Source organism: Pongo pygmaeus, chromosome 16 (assembly GCF_028885625.2).
Source record: "Pongo pygmaeus isolate AG05252 chromosome 16, NHGRI_mPonPyg2-v2.0_pri, whole genome shotgun sequence".
Classification (NCBI taxonomy): Eukaryota; Metazoa; Chordata; class Mammalia; order Primates; family Hominidae; genus Pongo; species Pongo pygmaeus.
The window spans coordinates 90,925,500-90,931,499 of NC_072389.2; positions in this window are offsets into that span (position 1 = coordinate 90,925,500).

A 6,000-nucleotide genomic window follows, 5' to 3' on the forward strand; every position below is an offset into this window, starting at 1 on the left:
ATCTATATGTCATTGCTGTGCTAACATCGCATCTTTAATATTATGGCTGTAGCTTTAGGCCAGTAAGCATTAATAAAACAGACCTAGTTGAACAGATGCAAGTCAGACACTAAAGAGATAGTTATGAGGCTCAACGCCGATCCCAACCGCTCACTCTTGTGTTCCTTTTCTATGGAATCTTCTGTTAACAAGTTTTTTTTTTTTGTTTTTTTTTTGTTTTTTAAGATGTCAATTCTTCCGCAAATTGTTTTTTTTTTTTTTTTTTTTTTTTTTTTTAAAAACTCCAATTACACTGCAGCAAGGAATATGCTGTGTGTCTAAGGGAAACTGGCACTTTTGTCAACCACGTTCTGGATAGTGAGATGTGATTTGGCTCTGGGCTTGTCCTAGGTAGCAGACACGTTTGTAAGACCTAGATCTTATTTATGGCGACTTATTTATGGTTACCGACAGCGGCATGATGGAAGAATTTATTTCTCTCTCATAAGAACTTCGTCAATTTTTTCCTGCTCTTAAGATACCATCTTGCCAAAAAAAAAAAAAAAAAAAAGAAACCCCTGGGAGTCATTCATACATGTAGTTGTTTGCACTATTTGGTTGTCCAGGGTTGCTGATTGGGAAATAAATCCTCATCAGTGATACAGGTGGGGCTGGGCACAGTGGCTCACACCTGTAATCCCAGCATTTTGGGAGGCTGAGGCAGGTGGATCATGAGGTCAGGAGATTGAGACTATCCTGGCCAACATGGTGAAACCCCGTCTCTACGAAAAACACAAAAATTAGCCGGGCGTGGTGGCACATGCCTGTAGTCCCAGCTACTCGGGAGGCTGAGGCAGAAGAATCGCTTGAACCCAGGAGGCGGAGGTTGCAGTGAGCCGAGATTGTGCCACTGCACTCCTGCCTGGGCAACAGAGCGAGACTCCATCTAAAGAAAAAAAAAATTGTTGACAGATAGAGATGCTTCTGCCTGCCCTCTGACCAACCTGCTGAGGAGATATCAGGTCTGGAGATAGATTGCTTGTGCAAATACAAATGGGAAGCTCCAGGATGCCTGATCTGAATCTCGACCTTCTCTCTGAGTGGACTCCAGATGACCTCTCTTTCTTGCCATTTTCACTGCTGAAGTTGGAAAATGACTTTGAGGACATTAAATATTACATTTTTCTGGAATCATTGATTGGAGTCATGCGTATACCCGTGGTAGAAAGGATTGGCTGACCATCAAAGATAAGTGATCCTTTCCACCGTGCACAGTCGTTGTGGGAAGGGGCTGCCCAGCCCCAGTTCTAGGCAGGACTAGTTCTCACCAAGGAAATGATGCTGTGCTGTTGTCTCCTCTAGGTCAAAGTGACTAAGAAACATGTGTGTCTTCCACACAATCGCTCTCCCTGACCCATCCACTGAATGAAAAGAACTCTGGGGACCAAGCAGAGGGCAGAGCCACAGGACAGAAGGCTCCTGGGCTCTGAGTAGCCATACTGAACACTTCCCAACCAGTATGGACCAGGAAACTAAGAAAGAACTATGTTTGTTCATGTTAATCCACTGAGAAGTGGTGTTAATCTGCTACAGCAGCTAACATCACCCAATTAATACAGAAAACATATGCAGCTAAAATAGACTTGAATATATATTTGGAAAAATTTGAATTCTTCTCTTCGATAAAGGAGTATACATATTTGCAATTCCCACATTCATAGATGCAGGATCCAAGGACCAAGTGTCTTGAAAACTAGCAGCTTGGCCAGGCGCAGTGGCTCACGCCTATAATCCCAGCACTTTGGGAGGCCAAGGCGGGCAGATCATGAGGTCAGGAGATCAAGGCCGTCCTGGCTATGGTGAAACCCCGTCTCTACAGGCATGTGGCGGGCACCTGTAGTCCCAGCTACTTGGGAGGCTGAGGCAGGAGAATGGTGTGAACCCGGGAGGCAGAGCTTGCAGTTAGCCGAGGTTGCACCACTGCACTCCAGCCTGGGTGGCAAACGAGACTCTGTCTCAAAAATAAAAAATAGAAATAAAAAATACATAAATAAATAAAAAATAAAAGCCAGCACCTTTGAATTTGCTCTTAAACCCTCTTGGACACAGGCTTCTGAGCCATGACCACAGTAGAGTCACTGGCCCAGTGCTCAGTACCAGTTGGTATCCATTAAATGTCAATTTCCCTCATCTCCTTAGTTTTTAATCTCTAACTGAATAGAGGGATGCTGCTCAGACACTCTACATTGTGGAGGCATAATCAAATATAAAAAATACAGCCACTAACCACTTGATCAAAAGTAAAAACAGAAGAAGGAAGCCTACATGAAAGGAAGGCATAGAAACCTTTCTTGGCCACAAGGAGACAGAAACACCATCTGCTCTTGCCTGATTCTGCTGTTGTCCTTAGTGTATGGTTACTGTTAGACTTTGATATGGATGTTTTGTTTTGTTTGAGACAGGGTCTTGCTTTGTCACTCAGACTGGAGTGCACTGGCACAATCTCGGCTCACTGTAGCTTGGAACTCCCAGGCTTCAAGTGATCCTCCTGCCTCAGCCTCCCAAGTAGCTGGGATTACAGGCATGCACTACCATGCCCAGCTGATTTTTTAAATTTTTTGTAGAGATGGGGTCCTACTATGTTGCCCAGGCTGGTCTCAAACTCCTGGGCCTCCCAAAGTGTTGAGATTACAGGCGTGAGCCACTGTACCTGGCCCTTGAAATTGTTTTTATCTCTTTAGAAATCATTTTAAGGAAGCAAAGCCCGGCTCACAATATAGTTTTATATTACCTTATGAATTTTACTTTGTGCTCATTTAAAAAATAATTTTGTCCCAGCTATTCAGGAGGCCGGGGGAGGAGAATTACTTGAACTCGGGAGGTGGAGGTTGCAGTGAGCCGAGATTGCACCAGTGCACTCCAGCCTGGGTGACAGAGTGAAACTCGGTCTCAAAAATAAATTTAAAAATATTAAAATAATTTTGATTCTGGATTATATAACACTAGAAGCAAATAATTTTGATGATTTTTCAATTTTTCCAAAAGCAATCCTGATAAAGGCACCACATTATCCCCCTACTTTTTTCTTTCAGTTGAAGCCTCTATTTCCAACCAACTTGCTGGCAGAATAGGGTGGTTTTTTAAATCTATCATTTTTTACTATGTGTAAAACTAATTCACACTCTTTATAACTGTACATTAAATTCAGACAATAGAGAAGTGCAAAAGAAAAAACAGGAAAATGGGATCATGTTATACACCTAGTTTGCCAATTTGTTTCCCGATTAAACCATTTATCTTGGGTATCTCTTCATGCCTCTCCTTCCCATGGCAAATGCCCTCAATGCATTTAAAGTCCTGAGATTTGGCTTAAAAGGTGAAAGTGAACACGTGATGTTAATTCCAACATTCCCTCAGCACTGACAGCCTTCTAATTCCAGCCCAGGTCTCATGAGTGTGGGCAGAAACATCCAGGTCCAAGGAACTCATCTGGGCAGAGATGTGCCCAGGGAGGTGTGAGCTTTCCAAGCTTTATTCAGAGCTGGTTCCCTACAAGGGCGTCTTTGTGGCAGGAACCTGCAAGTGGATACTGCTGGGGAGAAGAATGCTAATTACTTGAGTATGACGGTAGCTGTCTGCATGGAGAGAAATCACTTGTCATGGAGCTTCTGGATGTGTCAACTCAAAACTCATAGTAATTAAACAGGGGAGCAGGACTGAGTCTCAGACACAGGCAGGGCACACCAGGGTGAGGATCCCTTCTGCACACATGATAGTCATCACAAGCCGTACTTAAATAAAAGTGATCTCTCCACGAGGCTGAGATGGGCTATAGCAGCTGCCGCCCAGATCTCTATATTCCACGGAGGTGCCTATCTGGTTCTCTAAGATCTCTGGGCATTGGACCAGAAGGATGGCACCCAGTGGCAAGATTGCTTGTTTCAACAGTGCCACTGTGTGTTAGGATAAGCAAAAACAGCCAAAAATCCTAGACACCCTTGTTTTCGGTTTTCTCCACTGGAAGAGACAGCATCCAAGAATCAAGGAATATCCCGGAGGGAGGAGAGATCTTGGAGTTATCACAGAAGAAAGGATATCAGGGGGGAAAATACATTCTCACTATAAATTGTATGGGATAATAAAGTGAGCTAAGTTAAATATTAAGATAAATATGTGTCTCAAGGTGATGAATAATAATAGTAAGAATAAAAGCAGCTACCTTTTGTGATGTTCTATGACTCAAGCATATGATATGCTTGGCTCATTCACTCTTCACAGCAGAACCTATTCAGCATTTATTTATTTTCCTTATTTGAGGAAACTGAAGATCAGAAACATTAAAGAACTTGCCCAAATTCCACTTGCCAAGCCACGGTAAAGTGGCTGCTCAAATGTAAAACTGTCTACTTCCAAATCCAGGTTCTTTTCACGATTCCAGAGAATATGGGGGAAATAAAGGACCCAATGTCTGAAGAAAGGAAGGGTCCCTCATTACACTCTCTGACCCATGTAGGTGTGGAGGGGTCAGGAAAGATCTGAGCTTCCTCACACCCAAGGATAGCATTCTTACCAATTGAGAATTCCAGGTTCCAACATCGCCATCTCCAGCCTAAACCTTACAAAATATCTACTCATTTTCATCTCCAAATTTTTTTATTTTATCTAGTAAAAAATTTATGGCAAAGTGTATCAACCAAGAATATCCTTCTTGTTAAATGCCACACTGACTTCCTGGGCACAATGCCCATCTTGGTTTAATTGATCTTTACTAATTAAGACAGAGCTTTGTAAGGGACAGTTGTTACATTTAATTGATGTGTGCTATTTATCTGCTACTAGCACAAATGTTTGTGACAGTAGAAAGAGTTGTCAGAGAGGAAACATCCCAGGGTTTTATTACCACCGCTAAAATCCAACATAACTCAACGCAAAGAAGTCACATCTTGCCATTCAGTCTTCCTTCTGCTTACATTTCGGTCCCAGGAGATTTGATGGGACTGCGGGTGTATTAATCTGGGATCATTTGATTGCAAGAAAGAGAAACACATTAAACTAGCTCATGGGAAATTGTGGGTTTGCTCTAAAAGAGTATCTTGTCAGTTTTCCTCCATAGAAACCTGATGGACTTAGAAAGCTCCAAGTGTCCGAAAGTTCTATTACAAACAAAATGTTAGTGAAATCAAACATCTCTGTGTAAAAGCTAAGCTGTACCTGATGGAAAGCAGTTGTTGGAAAGTGGTGAGTGCAGTGGAAGGAGGAAGAGTGAAAATAAACTTATGATACCAAATGGGGGCCGGGTACAGTGGCTCACACCTGTCATCCCAGCAGTTTGGGAAGCCAAGGTGGGCAGATCACCTAAGGTCAGGAGTTCAAGACTAGCCTGGCCAACATGGTGAAACCCCGTCTCTACTAAAAATACAAAAATTAGCTGGGTGTGGTGGTGGGCACCTGTAATCCCAGCCACTCAGGAGGTTGTGGCAGGAGAATCGCTTGAACTCAGAAGGTAGAGGTTGCAGTGAGCCGAGACCACACCATTGCACTCCAGCCTAGGCAGCAAGAGTGAGACTTCACCTCAAAAAAAAAAAAAAAAAATGGGGAGAGAAGTGATACCATCAATAATTAATGAAATGAGAAAGGTTAAACTGGTAACAATTGAGGAACAAAAATGGTGATATAACTGGAGAAGGAGGAGGGGGACTGGGAAGGTACATCATGGTATGTATTAGTTAGCTACTGCTGCATAACAAACTACCCCAAAACTCAGTGGCTTGATACAATAATCATTTATGATTGTTCACCCATCTACAGATGTGCTAGAATTCAGTTGATCTAGCTGGGCTGGCCAGATTGCTTTGCTCCTTGTCTGCAAGTCTACAATTCACTGGGATGGTGTTGCCCTACATCTTCTATCCTTCTCCCAAGACCAGCAGGCTAGCCAGATGATGACAGAGGTACAACAGAACACAGCCTACTGCACAAGCATCTTTCCTCCTTCCTTCCTTCCTTCCTTCCTCTCTCTCT